This window comes from Drosophila navojoa, chromosome 6 (genome assembly GCF_054131105.1).
Source record: "Drosophila navojoa isolate 15081-1374.11 chromosome 6, UAZ_NAV_1.0, whole genome shotgun sequence".
Lineage (NCBI taxonomy): Eukaryota > Metazoa > Arthropoda > Insecta > Diptera > Drosophilidae > Drosophila > Drosophila navojoa.
The window spans coordinates 526,144-548,283 of NC_142894.1; the positions used below are offsets into that span (position 1 = coordinate 526,144).

At 37.8% G+C, this 22,140-nt stretch overlaps 1 long non-coding RNA gene across 1 annotated transcript; it reads right to left on the reverse strand.

The window, feature by feature from the left end:
* Positions 1 to 14,871: 14,871 nt before the first annotated feature.
* Positions 14,872 to 15,376, reverse strand: LOC149090915 (uncharacterized). Its single transcript, XR_016197232.1, has 2 exons — positions 15,263 to 15,376; positions 14,872 to 15,127 (listed from the first exon to the last, which is right to left on the reverse strand). It is a non-coding gene; the product is annotated as an uncharacterized LOC149090915 (long non-coding RNA).
* Between the last annotated feature and the right edge of the window lie 6,764 nt (positions 15,377 to 22,140).

Sequence of the window (22,140 nt, forward strand, 5' to 3'; positions counted from 1 at the left end):
ATTGTGCCGTAACAGCAGTTAATGATTTTGTTATGGATTTGTCGATGTGTGCGACGTCCACGTCGAGGGCTTTGCAGCGTTCGTTGGGCTTATTATAAGATAAAAACGTATGTGTGATAAACGCCAGCAACAGCAGCGACGTCAACGTTGGAGCCGGCGTCGCCGTCAATGACAGCAGCGAACACACCTCGCGACGTCAGCAGAAGCAGACTTGGTTGCCAATGTGGATCCGGTTGCATCCAAATCCTATGCAGTGTAGAAGACTGATGAGCTCCAGTATTCGTTGGCGGAATGTAAGCATTAGCTGAGAGCTTTTCACCAGCGAACAACCATGCCTCCGAGAGGTAAGGTTGAATCGCTGTCAATTTAGACCCAATCAATTCTGGCGGAGCCATAACGTGTGTCGCGCATACTTATATATATATGTATTTCACCAATAAAAATTAAAATTTTGTGTTTATATGTATGAGAAATACGGATGGCCTTTTACTTACTGAAGAACATGTGCATAGTTAGTATAAAAGTCAAACTGGCTTTATCGAGCTAAAGTATTTTGCTCAACAATTTCCTCAAAAAGCCAACATCAACATTTAGAACGACCAGTGGTAGGCTAACATCGACGCCGACGCTGACGTCAGTTACAGCAGACGCCAGAGGTCGCGCTGCAACTACAGCGACAGTTGCACTTGCCTTTGCCGTTGCAATTGCAGTTGAATTTTGGCCTCACACAAGCACGCGCTCACGCGTTACCCCGATCCGCACACACGTTTCCATGTTGCAGTGTTTTGCCAACGCCGACGCCGACGCCAACGCCAACGCCGACGCCGACACCAATGTCGACAACGTTGAATGCAGCCCCGAGTGCAGTTGCATTGAAGTTCAGTCAGTTCCTGCTGCACTATCTACACACATTTACGCATACACGCATGCACACACACACACACACACACGAACACAGCAACAACCCTTATTTGGCCAGAAACAATACCCAACCCTAAGCCCCAGACTCTCTTGTCCCTCCCCTCCAATCTCCTGCTCACTCTCTGTCTTTCTCTCTCCCTTGCTGCCTGTGAATTTGTGCACAATAATAATGCTTACTTTCCATGGCTTTGCTGTCTCTTACACGCCTGAATCTACGATCTCTCTCACACAATCCCTCTCTGTCTCTTTCTATCTTCGGTCACCCGCTCTACGACTGTCTGGACAGTTTATGTCTATGTACGTAAGTATCTGTGTGTGTACGTGTGTGTACCACGATGCATTTCCGCTTGTTGCTACGACGTTGCATTTATGTGCAATTGCATTTCTCTCTTCCAGACACACACATACATACACTATATATACTGATGCATTCATATACTCATGTCCGCCCTTGTATGTACAAGCAGGAAATTCACCGAATATGCATGCATGCATACATGCGTCTGCAGAAATACATAAGGGTGCTATGCATACATTAATGTGCACGTACATACACATACACTTGTATGAAGAGAGCATACAGTATATGCTTATCGTCCAATTTAGACATCGATTTTTGACTAGCCAGCCGGCTAGACAATCCGGCATGCTATTGATTTGTTTGAGGCTAGCACTAGCGTAAGACATGCTCAGCATGAAGCTGGAGTCACCAAGCCGTAAGGGGGACTCGTCCTTGAGTTGGCCTTCTTAGCTATGCGAATCTACAAATGCTTGAAGATCCTAACTGGATTGTAAATGACAGCCGACAACGCGCCAACTAATGGGCGGTCCAGTTAAATCGGAATCCGGACGCACTGTTGTCAAGTTACTTCCGTTATCGGGGCATGCAGGCTGCTAGGACGTGAAAACCCGCAGAAAAAGTGCAATTACAACAGATTAAATCAGACCAGTTTTTCGTCACGGAAAAACACAAATTTAACCTGAAATACTTAGCGAGTGTAAGCAAAACACAGGCTGGGAAAAGGGAAAAGTTCGGGGCTTAGATAGATGCAGCGGTATAACGACATGTGCAGGGCTATTTCATTTAACTCAACTATAAACAAGTAAGAAAGCTCCAGTCGAGACTGCCCGGCTACGAGATCCCCTGAACCCTTCGCGCAACTGATAATAATTATTCGCATATGCACACACACAGTCATACGCACGCACGCATAAATATGCATTGACTGCAGTGTGGGATTACTATGCTAAATTATTTAATAACTTTTCTTGTGGGTGGACTATCTTTATGATTCATGATTTCAGATTATGATTATAACATGGGTATGCATGCACTTGCTAAAGCATAAGTCTTTAATATTTAAAATATGCCTTTTACAAATATGTGGGTGAGCGGATGGATTAAGGGGTGGCGGTACATTTCAACAAAACTCGAGCTTCTATAAAATACATATGAAAATTTCAAATTTCTGAGATCAACGCGTTAAGACGTACGGATGGACGGACGCACAGAAGGACAGGGCGACTCAGCTCGTCGTGCTGATCAAGAATATATGTATATACTTTATGGGGTCTACGATGATTCCTTCTGCCTATTATATACTTTTCACAAAACCATTATACCCTGATTTCCCATTTGCAATGGGTTCAGGGTATAAAAAGAGTCGAATGTGCAAAAGAATACTTGAATTACAATAAAACTAAAGCTGTCGACAACAAATTGAGGTTTACAATGACCAACTTGAAGGACGAAGGCCAAACTTATGTCAAGGTTGTTGAAACAAGTGCAGTTCACTCTTGCTTTTGCCGGTAACCATGTGAAAGACGCCACACTCGGTGCAGGAGTCGCAGCAAAAACCAGAGTTAGCCCCAGCTGCCCAGTTCGAACTTTTACTCCTCTTTCCATTTTCATTAGGATTTTCAAATTCTACATTTTGTAAAGAACAGAGCCCAGCAGCTGACCCGAATATGCAACAGTAGCAGCAACTTGATGGAGCGAAGCGATATAAAAAGCATTCGAGAAGAAGATACGATACGAAAAGAGAGAGGACGAGAGCACTGACCACTGAGCAGGACGAACAGTGCTCCTTCTGCAGTAAGAAATAACTATGAATGTTCTGGGTGTTGTGCTGCGCCTTATTACCCACCATTCGAATTCCTCATTATACATTGCATATTCAGGCACTATACATATACATGCATAGACATAGACATATACTATGACACAGAGACAGAGGACAGAGGACAAGACAGAGGACAGAGACATAGACAGGAGACAGAGACAGAGGACGATACAGAACAGAGACAAGAGACAAGGACATGAGACAGAGACAGAGACAGCGACAGAGACAGAGACAAGACAGAGACAGCACAGAGACAGAGACAGAGACATGGATACAGAGACAGATACAATAAAGAGACAGAGACATAGACATATACATATACATATACATATACATATACATATACATATACATATACATATACATATACATATACATATACATATACATATACATATACATATACATATACATATACATATACATATACATATACATATACATATACATATACATATATATACATTTGTTTTACTTTATTAATGCCATCTGGACTGTGGAATCTCTAGACCAATGCAAGGTTAATACGGCAGATGACACCAAAACCAACCAACTTATCAAGCATATAGATAAAAAATCGATAACTACTCCCGATATTTTATTATCGATTAAAAAGCTTAAACTTCCAAATTTTAAATGTAGACTTATGTGTATTTTATTTATTTTAACCCCCACCCCTTAATTCACCCCCTCGCCTCACCCATGTAAAAGGCGTATTATCATATGTAGATTGGATATATTTTGGATTAGGCTTATGGGTCGATAGAGTTGCTGAATCAGAATCTGTATTTATAGATTGGATATATTTTGGATTAGGCTTATGGGTCGATAGAGTTGCTGAATCAGAATCTGTATTTATATTATACGCAGAAGTACTTAGTGGAATAGGACACGTAACTAACACATGGCGTAAGAAGAGAAAATAGATCCACCCACCCTTACACATATGTATATATTGAGTTCTACTCGACACGGCCTATGTCTACCCGCAAGGGGTCGACGCTTGCAGTAAGAACTGACACCTCCACCCTCAACCAAAGTCCCTGCTCTGCACACCCTTGCAACACACAAGATGGCGTCGCTCATTGTGCATAGTTGTTGGTAGGCAGGAAGTGCAGCTAAATTCAACCAAAATGGTCGCCTTGCATCGCAAATTAATTGTGCCCAACAAATTGCAATCAAACAATTCCCCCCTCCCATACCATCCTTCTTCGTTTGTAGAAGTCCATTCCAGTTAGTTGGGATCCCCAGCTCCAACATAATTATGTATATAATAAACATATTTTCTTTTTGAAAGGCATATACATATGTATATCCATGTATTTACTGCGATTATATATAATTTATATTTGGTACATGAATCATGTGTGTCGAAATGGAATGTACATACATATCTTTTCGTGTATTATTTTGTATCAAGTACAAATTTTTGATATTTATATGGCATTTTCTGTGAAATACATAATACATGGACATACATGTGTACATAAGCATTTACACACAGCCATTGTAGTTTTTATACCCTGAACCCATTGAAAATAGGATATCAGGGTATAATGGTTTTGTGAAAAAGTATGTAACGGACAGAAGGAATCATTGCAGACCCCGTAAAGTATATTCTTGATTAGGACGACGAGCTGAGTCGATATAGCCCTGTCCGTCCGTCCATCCGTCCGTCCGTATGAGTGCGTCGATCTCAAAACAAAAGCTATAGAGCTGAAATTTGGCATGCATACTTATGTATACCATACACAGTACGAGCTTATCATTTTTTCGATAAATCATTCGATAATTTGACTATCGAGAATAATCGAAAGAATGATTTTGTTTTTTTAGCCTCATTTGGACATTTTTAGACCTGAAGACTTAAGATCTACTGTGTATGTACATATGATAAATACATTTTGTAACCTACAGATTTTGGATACCACGCCCCCTTCGCTCCCAATTTGAAAAAACGTTTCTCAACTACTAAAGCCTTGTGCTTTGGTATGTACATACATTTCAACATTATGATTTCAAGTGAGCAGTGAAGAGACTGTTCCCAATGCCAATTCATAGGCGGCGCCCTACGAGCTGTTCAAAATGCAAAAGCAACTGCAAATTTATAGTAACAGTCGAAGGGAGCAATAAAGAGCAGGAGCCTACTCTAAATATGTAGCTTCTGCAATGTGGGCATAATTATCGAGAAGAGATTCGTGCATATAGAATTTATTAAAATACATATGTACGTATGTACTTATACGCACATAAGGAAATACGCACTCACATACCTTACAATAGAATTTCAAATGGCAAAATATGTATACGAATTAATGTCCAGTCTATATGCACACGCATAAACGCACACGCGCATAGCTGGCCATGTGCATGTGGCTGCACACGTCTCCAAATTAATGCGCAATTCAAACGCAAACTCACACATACATACTTACACATATTTATACTTAGCACAAACGCATATATATATAATAATAGGTATATATATATATATATATATATATATATATATATATATATATATATATATATATATATATATATTATTATTATATTATTTATTATTATACTATTATTTTCATCATGAGTGAGCATTATGTGTATATATATATAATACACTCATGATGAAAATAATAGGTACACCCCTCCTTGACTTTATTCAGCTTAATTTAGCAAAACATTTTTTCTACTGCCCTAAACATTACAATTTAAATGCACGACTCTGTATTAGACATATATTAATGTAAATAAGTAAATTTGGAAATAAAAAAATAATTTTGTTTTTCAAAAGTTTCAAATAAAAAAAGAAAAAATGTAGTTTTTTTATTTTGTATTTTTTTCGTATTTCAAATATTGAAACCTTGTGCTTTAGCAAATGCATGCATATCCATGTTATAATCATAATCTAAAAGAGTCATGAAGATAGTCCACCCACAAGAAAAGTTATAAAATAATTAAGTTCTCTCACTGCAGCCACTGCGTGTGTGTGTGTGCATGTGTGAATAATTGAAATTGAAATGTCAGTTGCCCGAAAGGTACAGGGGATCTCGTAGTCGAATAGAGCTTTCTTATTGAAATCATTCAAAATCTTTTTTATTTTATGCTTCACTTTTTTTGTGTAGCGAGGATCGAATTCTTTACCTTCTGGAATAGTCGTTTCTATAAAGGCAGATTTTTTTACTTTAAGATCCCTTCCAGGTGAGGTGATCTTTAACTATATTTTGCATCATCTCAAAATTTTGGTGCACATTAAAGGAACTATTTTATGACCACGACTGTTCTTGCATCATAGACTGATGTTAGAACTAAAGCAGTGGAGGTGCAGCTTGTGAATAGACATACATTATGCATACATATTTGCTGCATGTAATAACACACATACATATATGCACATTATACATGTATTATATATTTAGATGTATGCATACATGTACATGAATATGTATTACATAACATGTATATAACAATGCAATTATTGTTAAGCATTTCGAATGCCCGTGCAATAAAATTACCCTCTTAGCGACAGCTTGTTTAAAGGAAACTGACCAATATAATAATATAAACAAGTAAGAACGTTGCAGTCACGCGTTACCGACTGAAAAATACTCATTTAAATACCATCAGAAATTTAGTAGCTAAGTTTAGCTCTAATACTGTAGAAAATTCTGATTTTCTCGATTTGCCACGTAGATATATCCGCCATAGCTCTTGATCATGTATCTTGTATTGTACTTCGTTTAGGAGGGTTCGCGAATTAATCGCGCAGATCGAGCAGATGGCTTACATTACTCTAGTGGCCCAGATCTTGTTAAGGAAGTATAAATTGAGAAGCACAGGTGATACATTTACTTGTACGCGTCGTTTGCGCCCTCGTACCTTGTATCTCGTATCTGGATGCCGCAAGCAAGTGAAAACGCGTTTCAAGGGACGCACGAAAACTCACTTCAAGCCATACCGACAACCATATACCCTTATATTTTCGCTCGTTAATGTTAATATAAAGGTTTGGGCAGAGTTACGATTAACCCTGTAACAATAGTTCTAGCTGCAACACTATGACCAGTTATTGACTGTCAGAAGTACTAACTTCCCGAAGATAAAGCTGAACATACGCTGAGTCTTAACTGATGCATGAGTAGGAGAATACAGCTCACTGTTACTGTTGTTAAGACGTCCACTGTGCAAGACCACTAGAAGAGCATAAGGAATAAGACTATAGAGAATGTCTATAATAATCGCGTACATACACACGTGTACATGCCGCCTACACTGCGATGTATACTTACACCTGTGCTTATACCAGTGCATCTGTGTGTCGTATGTGGTCAATGGTTTGATGCCTACATGTAACGGTTTCGCAAAAAGGATTCGGTCGCCGCGAAATGACACGTGGATGCACTCTCATGCCCCTAGAATGTTAAAAAGCATGTTACGGTAAACGAAAACACCCCGCGGCACTGGCCCTGTTCCTTACCCAGTTTAAGCTCTATATCACTACTGTATAAAAGGAGTTTCTAGCTACGGGTGCGTGCTCTTTGCTTTTTAGGGGTTCCAGCTAGGCAGGCATTACAACCCTTGCTTCGAATTATGGTCAACCCTAAAGCTAAAAAAGCCGTAATGCAGCTCCAAGTTATCAACTATCATATTTGTATATATATATATATATATATATATATATATATATATATGTATGATGTGGCTTGACAGATGTTACAGATGAAGCTGTGATTTGCATAGGTAAAGAACAGAACGTGCATATTAGATAGGCCCTTCCCGAGCGGTCGCTACGTCAGCTTAAAGGGACGCCGGACCAGGACATTCAGCTGAAATCGAGCAGGTAATGCCCGGCAAAAGGGTTTCTACATTGATTTGGCCGTTGTACCTTTCGGTCATTCGGATCGGGTTAACCGGCAGCTGGTGCCATACATGCCCATCCCTGCCCATCCCTTACAGCCTCATTTGCATAAGTTTATTTGTTTCCTGTCCGGCTGTTCTGCTGCGTGACTGTCCGAATCGTAATAGTGAAACTTATATGATCATAGGGTGCTCCCATTTATAAACATTCATACACATCTAGCGATCAGAACCAAAAACAAGTAAGAAGGCTCTAGTCAAGACTGCTCTACTGGAAGATATCCTAAACCCTTCAAGCTGATATTCTAATCATTCTGCATTTCTTTTATACACACATACATACATGCATCCACTCGAACGCATAAGCTCCTTCCGTTTGGGCTGCGCTGCAGTGTGGGCTATATTATGGGAATTTATTTGTTAAATAATTTCTTTGGTAGACGTTCAATTTTTCAGAGCGTAATCTTATGGTGAAAATGTATGTACATTCTAAAGCACAAGTCTCTAGTACTTAAGAAACGTTTTTTATAAATTGGGGCAAAGGGGGCGTGGTATCCAAAATCTGTTAATTACAAAATGCTTGTATTCTTCATATGTATATACATACTACATATGAAGTCTTCAGGTCTAAGGGTATTCTAATGAGGCTCAAAAATCAAAATATATGTAGCTCTTATATCTTCTGAGATCTCGGCGTTCATACGAACACTGGACGGACGTACGGACGGACGGACAGGGCTATATCGACTCAGCTCGTCGTGCTGATCAAGAATATATAAACTGTATGGGGTCTGCCACGCCTCCTTCTGCCTGTTACATACTTTTTCACAAAAAACATTTTTTCCATTTTCAGGTTCAGGGTATAAAAAAAGATACGAGTATTTTCAAGTCATCAAGTATAATTTTGATTATGATGATGATAATATAGGGTATTTCCAAGTCAGTACGGTATTTTTCTCTCTTCCTCCTCCTCCATCTTCTTTCTTTGGCATTATCTCTTGTTTTGATTTTCGAAATTTCTTTCCCAAGAAGAGGGCGAAATGAATATAATCAATCATATGGCAAGGCGGCAGTAAAAGAAATACAAACAAGTAAGAAAGCTCTAGTCGAGACTGCTCGACTACGAGATCCCCTGAACCCTACAAGCAACTGATATTTCAAAAATAATTAGCAAACACACACGCACACACACACGCATACAAACAAACACACGTACACACATACACATGCAAACAAACAGACGCATACACACACACTCACATATACAGGCGATTGCGCTTTGGTTGCGCTGCAGTGTTGGCAATATTAGGAGAACTTATTTGTTGAATAATTTAATTTCTAGACGTACGATCGTAATGAAACTTTCAGAACGTATTCACAATGTTAAAATGTATGTGTATACCGAAGCACAAGTCTCTAGTATTTGATATACGACTTTTACAAAGATGAGGGTGAGGGGGTGGTTTTAGGGGTGGGGGGTAAATTTTAACAAAAACCGAAATTGTATAAAATTCATCTTAATATACATTTTAAATTTGGAGACTCTAGCTTGAAAGATGTAGGAGATATAATTATTTAAGTGATCTTCGATAAGGTTTTTTATCGATAAAAAAATATCGGAATGAGTTATCGTTTTTTAGTGATAAACTCGATCTGCGCGTGATATATACGGACATTTTAAAAAAAAGTTGAAGTCTCTAGCTCTTATATCTTCTGAAATCGACGCGTTCATACATACGGACGGACGGACGGACGGACGGACGGACGGACGGACGGACGGACGGACGGACGGACGGACGGACGGACGGACGGACGGACAGACAGACGGACAGGGCCAAATCGACTCAGCTTGTCGTCCTGATCAAGAATATATATACTTTGTGGGGTCTGCCACGCCTCCTTCTGCCTGTTACATACTTTTAACAAAACCATTATACCCTGATTTCCCATTTTCAATGGGTTCAGGGTATAAAAATTAAGAATGAAAAGCTAAGATATGTTTAGTGGACGCCCGAGGGAAGACTAGGGAGGGATTGGCTCAAAAGTGGTTGGTTCAGTCTTCGGGTGGGTGGTACCAACAATTTCAAACAAATTGAAAAAGCGGGGGTAAAATAAATAAATAAAATAACAAAAAATATATAATAAAAAAAATAATAATAAAAAGTCTTATATACAAAACAAGAAGTGTGAAGGAAAGCGAAATCTTTGTCATTTTACTGTGTTTTTAATGTGTCTACATTTGTTGTTGTTGTTGCTGATGTTGCCGTTGCCTTTGTATTAGTGTTCGCGTGAACGATAGTGCTGCCCGGTTGGCCTGTTGGGTGCTTCAAGCCACAAGATAAAATTGGATAAATAGCTAAATAGCCGCTAAAACGGGCGCACTCTCTTATATAACTGTGTTTAGCTTTCCCCTTTTTCTCACTCCCCCTCTATTGACTTGTTCAGTTTTTTGATTTGACGTGAAGAAAACTGTTGAACCGAGTACAAAAAGCGGGCTAAATTCGCAGCACTGGCGTAAGGCTAAAGCTGGCCATTAAAGTACCCGGTTGCCCGTTTTCTTTTTGTTCTTTTTCTTACTCATTTTTCTTTTTCTTGTTCTTCTTTTTGTTTTTTATTTATTTACTTTGTGCTGTACAGCCCCACCAAGTCGCCATCGAAAGAAGTTGTTGCCCATTTTTTGCCAGTCTTTTTTGCTTTTCTAATTTTTTTTTATGTGCATACTCGTTCGAGGCAAGAAAACAGGGTGTATTGGATTTGTGGGATGTATATACATATATGTATATGTGTTGTACTTCCTTAATACTGAAACAAGCATTATGCGGCCGGTTAGACTCGACTGTAACATTGTCTTCTTTATTTGTATCTTGATTTCGGTATAGCACTTTTGCATCCGGCCCAAGTTTGGGGTCGCAGGCGGAGGCTACCGATGGCCACGCTTCGTTTTTGGTCGCGGATAGCTATGGGCATAGACAGCAGGAGTAGCAGCAACGGAACACAAAGATCCTGCGCAAATACAATTTAATTGAGGAGAGAACCGACCGAATATGGCACGTCCAGTGCTAGACCCAAGGAGGTGCAAGATGAGAATGTGGAATGTGGTGGTTGGTTTGCTATTTCGTACACAAGCTGGACTCGAGCCCTTTCAGTCTCCCACCCCACTCAAACTCTCTATCTCTCTCCCCCCACCCTGTCTCTCACTCCCCATATATTTTTCTCTCTGTCTGCCTTCCAGTCCCTGTCAGTTTCTCTGTCTTGCAGGCACTACAATTTAGAATTTAATTTTCTCGAAAAGAAGCAAATCAACAAAAATTGAAGTGATAAAAAGGAAAACGCGTTTGAACAGAGTTTGGCCTGGAATTTGTGGTAGTCAGTGGATGTTGAACGAATACTCTACATAACTGTTGAACACAAAAAGAATAGGGTTAGCCTATAATAGCTCTGACTGAGAGATAAGTCCTTATTCAAGAGTTTTCAATTATATTTCATATCTCTAAATCACATTATTAAGACTCATACAAAGTTAATATACTATTTGTAAATATATACTATCGGGTATAAAAAATATAATAATATAAAATAAATATATATATATACATATATATTAATAAATACTTAATAATAATGTCATAGAATCTTATATGCTCCTCGCGTTCCTATTTTGTATATACTCGGACTGACCTCTTAAGATGAAAAAGCTTTGGCGGAAATGCCCCAAAATAATTGTTAAGCCTCTTCAGGGCCGTGGCATATCGAAAAACTCCGTGTAATTTTCTCATTTATAAAGCGTAAGTATTCATATTTTAAAGTTAGGTTTTGCTTTTCTATGAACTGGCGCCGAACTGCAACATTTTTATTTTTTTACCAAGTCCTATTTCTCACCACTAAACACAGTCAACAGCTCAGCTCTCTGTCTCAGCACAGCATTCTTACTGGGCATTCTGGATCAGCTCTTCTATAGACTCACAAGGAGGCAGTACATACATATTATCCTAATAGTATTCGTCAATCTATAGTAACCCATTAAATCATATTCATATATGTGTACTTATTCCTATAAGGTATTTTCAGATTCGTTTTCACATTAAACGAATAAAAGGACAGACAGTCGAACTCATTGCTTTTCACTATCCTCGTTTCGTCTTGTTCCTCTTTTCTGCCATGTTTAATTGCCCGAGCAGCGCCTTAAAGAAGGAGTCCGAGTTGGAGAGGGAGATGAAGATGAGGAGGAGGATATCGCTTTAAGTGGCTAATAATAACTGCAAAGGAGAGAAGAATTTATATATATGGATGTAACTAACTATATATAGCTGTGAATATATGGAATCATGCATAAATGCATATATGTATATGTATATGTGTCAATTTTGCCTTTTCGTTGTATTGTATCAATATATATATTACAAATTCCGGACATAGACAAATCAATAAGCTCAATGTCAATAAGTAAAAAGTATATTAGATTATTTATACATACATATATGAGGTGGACATCTGAAACCCCATTTATTTCGGTATTAAATGCTGGACAGGAAATTTTTGAAATACGTTGTGTTGCTCGTGCTCAGGAAAGTTGGAAACAAGGAAGTTAGCACAAATAACTGTGGTTACAATTTGAGACCGCCGTTCACTTTGCCAAAAAGTGCGTGGCCTGGACTCCTGCATGGCTGCGCGGCTGAAGGGAACTGCAAATGGAAGGAAAAAAACAAAGAAAACAAAGAAAAAAGCCAGCTTTAACCACTTAACTATCTCTTAATGTTTTTTTTTTTTTTTTTTTTTTTTTTTTTCTGGTAGCTTATTCCAAATAATAATATAAATTTCAATGCGAAACCCTTCCCTCCGGTAAGTGGAGTATTTATTATAATTTTTTGTATACCCTCGCAATGTAACCCTTTCACGCACTTTTTCCATTACAAACCGACACGCACGCATACAGCCCTGCGTGAGTGTGCGTGTGTGTGAATGCATGATATAATGTTAATTACAGAGTTTGAAACGTTTACGCGGTCGCGTCGCGCATTCTACCGTGAAAATGCCTGCTGACCGACACGTCGGCTGCTGCCGTCTCTGCTGCCGATTGACTTTTGTTTGTGTCCCACTTGTCTTTTCCTCTTCCCCAGTAGCCGAACCCATTCTCTGAAAGACTGTATCACCCCTCTGTTGGATTAAGTTAACGGGAACGGCCACAGCAACTGCAACGGCAACGAAAACTGCAGCGAAGTGTCATAGCCGACCCTCGAATACCCTTTCAGTGCAGTCATTCAGTCTAGTTGTCTGTATTTGGCCTCATATTACTAATATACGCAGCACCAAGACAGTTTTCTTTCGAACAGTTCTGAAACTAATCAAAAGCTCCATATTTTGCATTCCTTAGGAGCCCGTGTATATATTTATTTATGCATACATACATACATGGATACATATAGGTATTTAAATATACATTATTATTATTTGTTCTGTGCTTGATTGATATGTGTATGTACAATTGGGTGCTATACTTATACATACAGACATCAGTACATACATATGTATTGGCTGCTATACATACAGACATCTGTATATACATATGTATGTAAAAATTATAACAAATAATGTTTCATTTCGATTTCTCGATAAGTTCGTGCACCTGCCTTTCGCCTTTTTTGATTGCTTTTACATTAAACATTGCTCAAAAAGTAATCAAAACTTTGCTGGAGATTTTTCTAAAGGTGTGAGAAGTTGGATTAGTAATTTAAGATACAAAAATTATAAAAAGGCAAATTAAAAACTTTTAATTTCTGCAAATTTAAATACAATATCTGTATACTTCGTATTATTTCTGTATAGATTGTATATATGTACATATGTACATAAACATTGGTTTTCAGAGGATTTCCATTTGCTAGGGATGATGATACGATCCAAGACATAAAAGTGAAATAAGTCACACAACTGCGGTCGGTTGTTTTTTGCCAGAGGTTAAATATTCCTGTGCAAGGTTTGATCCGTGGATTGCTGTGTCTCTTTTTAATTGCTTTTTTAACTTCCCCATTTCACCAATTATACGTTAGTTAGTGTGAGTGTTAGAAAACTTGCTCTCTCGGTTTCAATCGTCGTGCTGCAGGGCTGCCAGCTTAGCAATTTAGTCGCTAGATCTAGCAACTTTTAAAAAAATTTGCAACTTTTATTTTTTAAATGCTATTATTCACAAATCTAGCAATTTTTATAATTTTGATTAGCAACTATAGCAGTTTTTCAAAAAATAGAAATTTTTTCATAAAAAAGCAATATTTATATTTTTTTTCGGGTTTTTGGCATTTTGTCATCTGGTCATCGGAACTTGTATTTGACTAAGCTTTTTGATTACATATATATTTTGTGAAAATATAGGAAAAAAAGCTTATGTTTTTTGTTTTGATTGATTGATATTTGAATATATTTTTAACAACTTATAATCATGGCAGCATTTCTTCAACCGCTGCAAGCCGAATCTATGAAGTTTTATAATATATATGTACTAGCTGGCCCGGCAAACGTTGCATTGCCCCATCCATTAAGCAAGACGAATCGGGAATTGAATTTGTTTAAACTCAAAGGGCATATCTGATGAGATCATCGGAATCCTAGGAATAAGGACTTCCTCATCCTTAAATTTTCCTTTGAGTATCGACACGTGAATCACATTGCTCATCAGTTTTCTTATCACCAAACGCCTTCCATTGCATAGTTTTGGTTGGTTTAAATTTCTAAGCATGATAACTACCGAGCCAACCTTCAGTTGTAAATTGTGCGGTGGTAAACCAGGCACATCCAAGGAGTTTAAAAATTTAGTTGGATAATTAGTGGCTTCTTCTTCGTTTGTTACTCAGTCGATAGATTTGAATTATAAAATTAAGATCATCCACATCTTTATTTTTAGCCGCCAAAATTAGTATTTTTGTGGAAAGTAATGATATTCGGAAATATCTCTGATAAGCTCATCTTTTAATGAGGAGCACGAATTAAGGCCCTTCTTTGCTGGGTACTAACGCGGCGCCTTACTCGAGCGATTTCTCGTTCTTCGTCAGATAATTGGCTCGCGATATTCCGTTGCCTAATTGCATCATGGGTCCGTCGGGAAAGATTAGATCTTCTAGGACGCGGCATTTTTATTAATAGTAATAATGAATATGCCCTCGCACAAAACCACAAAACAATCGAGAAATATAAATATAAATAATTTACTTAAATTTATGTTTGAGACAAACAAATACCTGAACTTTCGAGATATTTAGCTTCTGTATGCACGCGTATTATTTTTATCAAATGTGCTTTTTTTATAAATAGTCAGGTTCGCCTGAGGCTGTGCCGTAGACTGACTGACTACATTTGTTTATTTACTTCTATACTATTGTATAATATGAGAGCAGGACCGAAAACTGTCACTGTTATCAAGCCTACTGAGTATCAATGAAAATTTGAATCATTAGGGAGAAAACCGCGTTTTTCAAGTATTCGTCAAATTTAAGCATCAGAGTATTGATTTGACTAAAAATTGTTCCCACTTGCGCATTGGCAAAATTCCTAAATTTCTTATTTCTTCCCGAATCCTTAGAAACACGCCTTTCAACCCAATACTTTGTAGCGTTTTGAGTAGTTTATTGGTGTTCAACACTTTCAATGTTCTCCAAAAGTATATGTACGAAAATAAATCAACATTTTCCACTATTTGAAAATTTGTCGGCAACCTTTAACACATAAGTTCTTGTATTATACGCTATCAAATGAGTTGAACACAGTGCAATGTCTGTCTTGCTGTCCGTCCGTCTGTCCGAATGAACGCAATCTATTTCGGCGCTATTGAAGCTAGAGACTTAAAATTTATCTCCGATGTATAAAGTGTTAAAATTTTCCGGATCCGCCCACTAGGGGCGTAGCAAATCGGAAAATGCATTTTCCGATACTATTGATGCTAGAGACCTGAAATTTGGTATATATTTGACCTCCCAAGTCCAACGAGCTATGATGGATTTATCTCCGCCAAAAGGGGGCGTGGCAAACCATTAAAGTTTATATCTTATATTAGAGCTAAACTTGGATACTAAATTGCTTATGAGGTGTAGAAAGTTCAGTTTTTCTCGGTTTGCCACGCCCCTACTGGGCGTAGACACTTCATTTTTGGTCAGCTTATAAAACAAGCTAACGGTAACCTAGCTGAAAAATTAGGATGCTTATTGGTAGCTTAACTATCCAAATTTGAAGCTTCTAGCTCTTAAACTGTAAGAGATATAAATTTTTGCGGTTTGCCACGCACCCTTTGAGCGGCAATAAATCCGTCATAGCTCGTTGGACTTGGGAGGTCAACCTGCGTATATATACAGAAATTCAGGTCTCTAGCATCAATAGGCCCTAAAGTATAGGAGAATTTAAAAATCACTATATCTTCAAGTCCGATTTGCCACGCCTTTAGAAGGCGTATATATAATTTTTACACCCATCTTTAATGAATCGAAACATTATCCCACGTGCAAAATTTCATTCTAGATTTACAATTTTGGGAGATACATTTTTATCCGAGTTGCCACGCCCCCATTGGGCAGAGATATACACGAGTATATGTTCCGAATTTCAAATCTCTTGCTTCAATAGTGCCGAAATAGACTGCGTTCATACGGACAGACGGACGGACAGACCGATGGACAGCAAGGCGGACATTGCACAAAACCAATATACTCATTTCACTTTCGTGAATGAGTACAAAAATTGTGGCAGCACTATCGTGCTGTGCAAATAACTCTTTGTGTTTCTTTCATTGCGCTCTGTAACGGCTGTTTCTTGTTGGACTTGCTCTCTCGGCATAATCTTTCGTTCTGATCTTTAACGGCTGTTTGTTGTTGGGCTCGCTTTGTTAACATATATTAAACTCTTTTTGTTTTTATTTCTGCTACATTTCTGTAATTTCTACTTGATCTCAATTGCCAATATGAGTTGCGGCAGAATATTTTGCACATTCAGGCAGGCAGTGGACTCTGCACAAGCGCAATTGTAAATTACTGGTTGTGCGATAATATGATGCATATTAAATGTGCAGGTCTCACTGGTCGTGATTATGCCCCTCCTTCACCTTGTCCTTATTTTGTCATCCGCTCCTAATTCACTTGATCCCTATCACCTGTTCCGGAATCTATTGGTTCTTTTGTCGAGGCTGTTATTGAAACTCAAGTCCCTGTTAAAAAATTGGACTCTGCTAAAATTGTTGTTCGAACCATAAGTGACCTGTAAGGCAGTATCTGCTTTTATTGCAAGCAAGACTTCGGCTAATGTTTTTATATCGAAATTTAGCTTTGCAACTCCGCGTGAAATTACTTCACTCAAGATCAATGTGCTGGTAGAATATTTTAAAACTTTATATGATCTTAATTTCTGGCCACCTCACGTAGTTGTTCATGAATTCAGACCTAATAATCGTAACAGATCATATTTCTGTAAATTTACCTTCGGTGTAATCTTCATCAAACATTGTACCAAAACTTGTAACTTATTAGCTGTTGACAATCATCTCAATTGTACTTATTTGCCTTCTAAACCAAGTCGCTGTTATCGTAAATGCAATTTTGTTTTGCTCAACGAATCAATTAACTCAACACACTGGTCCCTTTTATATGAGTCGGTTGATATTAACTTGGCAGTATCGCTTTTTATACAACCTTAAACTTTATTCTAGATGTGTGCGCCCCTCTCTGCCGTATTTCACCCGTTTAAAATAAACCACCTTGGTTCACTAAGACTCTTTCGAATTTAAGAAATATTAAATCTAAATGTTTTAGGAAATATAAAAAGTCTGGTTTAAGTGTCGACTGGTCTAAGTATTCCATAGCCAAGTCTAATTTCAATCTCTTAAATACTCGTTGTTATGAAGAGAATTATCTTATACGTTGCAAACGGCAGTTTGCTCGAGATCCTAAACAATTTTATTCATTTGTAAACTTAAAGCGCAAGTCTTCTGCTTTACCGTCCACATTTGTCCTTGGTACTGAAAAAGCTTGTAATGACCAGGATTCCTCTGATCTATTAGCAGATTTTTTTCAATCCACTTTTTCTTCTACTCTACAACTTATGTCCATATTCACTTCCTGAATATGGGTCCATTAACGCTTCTAAGGTCACTGCTACCTCTCTGGCTGCAGCCATTAGGACGTTGAAATTATCTTTCTTTTCTGGTGCCGATAATATTCCAAGTTCTGTGACTAAAGAGTGCAGGTTTCTCTTCAGTCGCCATTACTAAAATTGTTTAATTTGTTTTTGGAAACCTCTGTGTTCCCTTCGATTTGGAAAGAATCTTTCATTATTCCCCTATATAAACAAGTAAGTAAGCTCTAGTCGAGATTGCTCGACTACGAGATCCCCTGAACCCTACAAGCAACTGATATTTTAATAATAGTTGGCGCACACACACACACGCATACAAACTAACACACGCACGCACATACACATACAAATAAACACACGCATACCCACACACACACGCATATACAGGCGATTGCGCTTGGGTTACGCTGCAATGTTGCCAATATTATGAGAACTTATTTATTGAATAATTTAATTTCTAGACGTACGATCGTAATGAAACTTTCAGAACGTAATCATGATGTTTAAATGTATGTAAATAAATAAAATGGTAAATTTTAACAAAAACCGATATTGTATAAAATTCATCTTAATATACATTTTAAATTTGGTGACTCTAGCTTGAAAGATGTAGGAGATATAATTATATAAGATAAGGTTTTTTATCGATAACAAAATATCGGAATGAGTTATCGTTTTTTAGTGATAAACTCGATATGCGCGTGATATATACGGACATTTAAAAAGTCGAATTGAGTCTATATAGCCCTGTCCGTCTGTCCGTCTGTCTGTGAGAGTTGAAGAGCTGAAATGCATACTCGTGTATACCATACGTAGTACGAGTTTATCATATTTATTCGATAAATCATCCGACTCTTTTTGATTGAGAATAATCGACAAAATGATTTTTTTTTTTTTTTTTTCTTTTCAGCCTAATATAAACATCATAAAACCTAGAGACTTTCGATTTTTTGCGTATACACATTTGATGAAAACGATTTTTCTAAAATAATGCAAACTGATGTTTTTTATACTGACTTCAGTAAAGCATTTGACTCCGTGCATTATCCAGCTGGAACGCTTGGGATTTCCCCTAGATTCGTGTCCTGGATTTCATCCTATTTAAGGGGAAGAACCCAAAGAGTCTTGCTAAGAAAAGCTATTTCTAAACTTATCTTTGTTTCGTCTGCCGTACCTTAAGGTAGCCATTTGGGTCCATTACTCTTTCCCTTCTTAGAAATGACCTTCCTAGCTGTATCTCTTATTCTACGATATTTATGTATGCGGATGATTTAAAACTTTGCCTTGCATACTCCAGTGCAAATGGACACATACATCTTTAAGATGACCTTAATGCATTTCAACATTGGCGTGTGGCAAACCAGTTGCACCCTTTTGGTCAAAGTTCTTCATATTTCTACCATAATAAATGAAGCCAAAAGTATGCTTGGATTTATTAAACGTTGGGCTAAGGAATTTAAAGATCCATATATTACAAAGCAATTATTTATTTCGCTTGTGCGTACCATATTAAAGTATTGCTCCGCTGTATGATCTCCGGAGCATAAACTGTATCAAGATCGTATAGAATCGGCTCAAAGACAGTTTCTTCTCTTTGCCCTAAGGGATCTTAGCTGGGACAGTAATGTACGATTACCGTCTTAACATAGTAGGCTTCAGCTCATTGATCTTCCATCGTTAATCAATCGCAGAACAATTTTAGGAATTGTTTTTCTGCACAAATTGATTAGTCCTATTCATTGATGCGACTTAATTAGCGCCCGCTTCATTTACCTGTGTGCACTACGGATTATTCTTTGCATAGTGCATTTATGTTCTATGTGTTAATTTCCAAAAATATTATCACGTATTTTCCTTAGAGCTCTCACTTCCTAAAATAAAATCTCTTCTATTAGATTACCTTGGGGAAGCCACTCGCAATGCCCAGATATAAGCACTGGTATACAATTCGTTGCCAACGTTGTGTAGTGATTTCTCAATCCTATTCCGATATTGCTTTTTTTCTCTTGTTTAACTCATTTATTTTTATTTCTTATGCTCTTTTCACTATTTCTTGCTATATTTATACTTCTTTCCTTCTTCCTTACTAATACTGTTACGTTAAGATTTATTATAATTTTAATTAGATTAACTATATTTAAGCTCTTTTAATATTTTGTTTAAAGTTTTCTATTTTAACACTGTCTTTTCATAGCTCAATAGTTACCGGCCAATAGCTGGCCGGACTGGCAAATAAAATACCCCCATCGGGTTGGTGATATCATTGTTATAATGTGCTCTACTTTTTATAGGCTATTTAATTTTAGTTGACTCTAGTTTTGTCAACTTTCGACAAAGAAAAAGAATAGGACGCAGCTTCCCAATAAAATATGTATATAATTTGTTTAATACGAAATATTAAAAAAAAAACAAGTAAGAAGGCTCTAGTCGAGACTGCTCGACTAGGAGATACCCTGAGCCCTCCAAGCTGATATTCTTATCATTTAAACACGCACACAAACATACATATGCATCCACCCTCACGCGCCCGCGTTCTGCTATGAGAATTTATTTGGTGAACAACTTCTTTTGCAGACATACAATCTTAATGAAATTTTCAGAGTTAGCGAAAAAATAAAGCAAACTCGTACTGCGTATGGTATACACGAGTATGCACACAAAATTTCAGCTCTCTAGATTTTGTATCTTCTGAGATCGACGCACTCATACAGACGGACGGACGGACAGACGGACATGGCTATATCGACTCAGCTCGTCGTCCTGATCAAGAATATATATACTTTATGGGGTCTGCGATGGTTCCTTTTGCCCGTTACATACTTTTACACAAAACCATTATGCCCTGATTTCCCAGAAAAAACAAAGAGCGTTACAGTAGGGCGTTACCGACTACGGAGCACTTATTCATATCATATCAGCAATTTAATAGCTAAGTTTAGCTCCAATACTGTAGAAAATCCCGATTTGCCACTTAGAACGAGCTAACGGTAAGCTAATTGCGAAATTTAGATGCTTACGCTGTTCTGGGCGAACATATTTCCGCCAAAGCTTTTTCGTCTTGGGAGGTCAGCCCGTGTATATATACCAAATCTAGTGTCCAAAATCCAGGTCCAATTTGCCACGCTTCTAGTGGGCGTAGACATATAATTTCATCAACCTTTGAATAACATCATCTTTAAATAAACTCGCGTGCAAAATTTTAGCGTTCTAGCTTAAAAACTTTAGGAGAAACAGTTACTAAGAGATACCCTGAACACTCCAATTTGATATTCTAATCACTCTGCACTTCTTTTAGGTACACATACATCCACACTCACGCATAAGCCCGCGCTCTGCTAACTGCGCAGTAAGCAGCGACTGCGCTTGGGCTGCGCTGCAATATTAAAAGAATTTATTTGTTGAATAATTTAATTTCTAGAAGTACAATCTTACTGAAACTTTCAGAACTCAGTCATAATGTTCAAGCTCTAGCTTTAAAGGTGTAGGAGAAATAATAACTAGCTTTCGGTACGGAGTATAATCGATCATAAAATATCGGAAGTAGTTATCGATTTTTAGTGATAAACTTAATATGCGCGTGATATACACGGACCTTGGAAAAAAATTTCAAGTCTCTAGCTCTTATATCTTCTGAGACTGACGCGTTCATACATACGGAAGGACGGACGGATAGGGTTAAATGAACTCATACTTTGTGGGGTCTGCCACGCCTCCTTCTGCCTGTTACGTACTTTTAACAAAGCCATTATACCCTGATTTTCCCTTTTCAATGGGTTCAGGGTATAAAAATCTAAAAAGTAATGGTGCCCACGCTACAGCGTAGTCGCTGGTTACTGAACAGTTAACAGACCGCAGGCTTATGCGTACACGTGGTTGCATGTGTATGTATGTGTGTATAAAAGAAGTGCAGAAAGATTTGGATATCACCTTAGAGAGTCGAGCAGTCTCGGCCAGAGACTTCTTACTTGTTTTATACTCATTCACGAAACGAGTATATTAGTTTTGTGCAATGTCCGTCTTGTCCCTTCGTCAGTCCGTATGCACGTAATTTATATGTATCTGCTTTAGAAACTAGAGATTTAAAATTTGGAATTTATACTCCGATTTATCAAGTGTTAAAATTTTCTAAAAGTTTAAA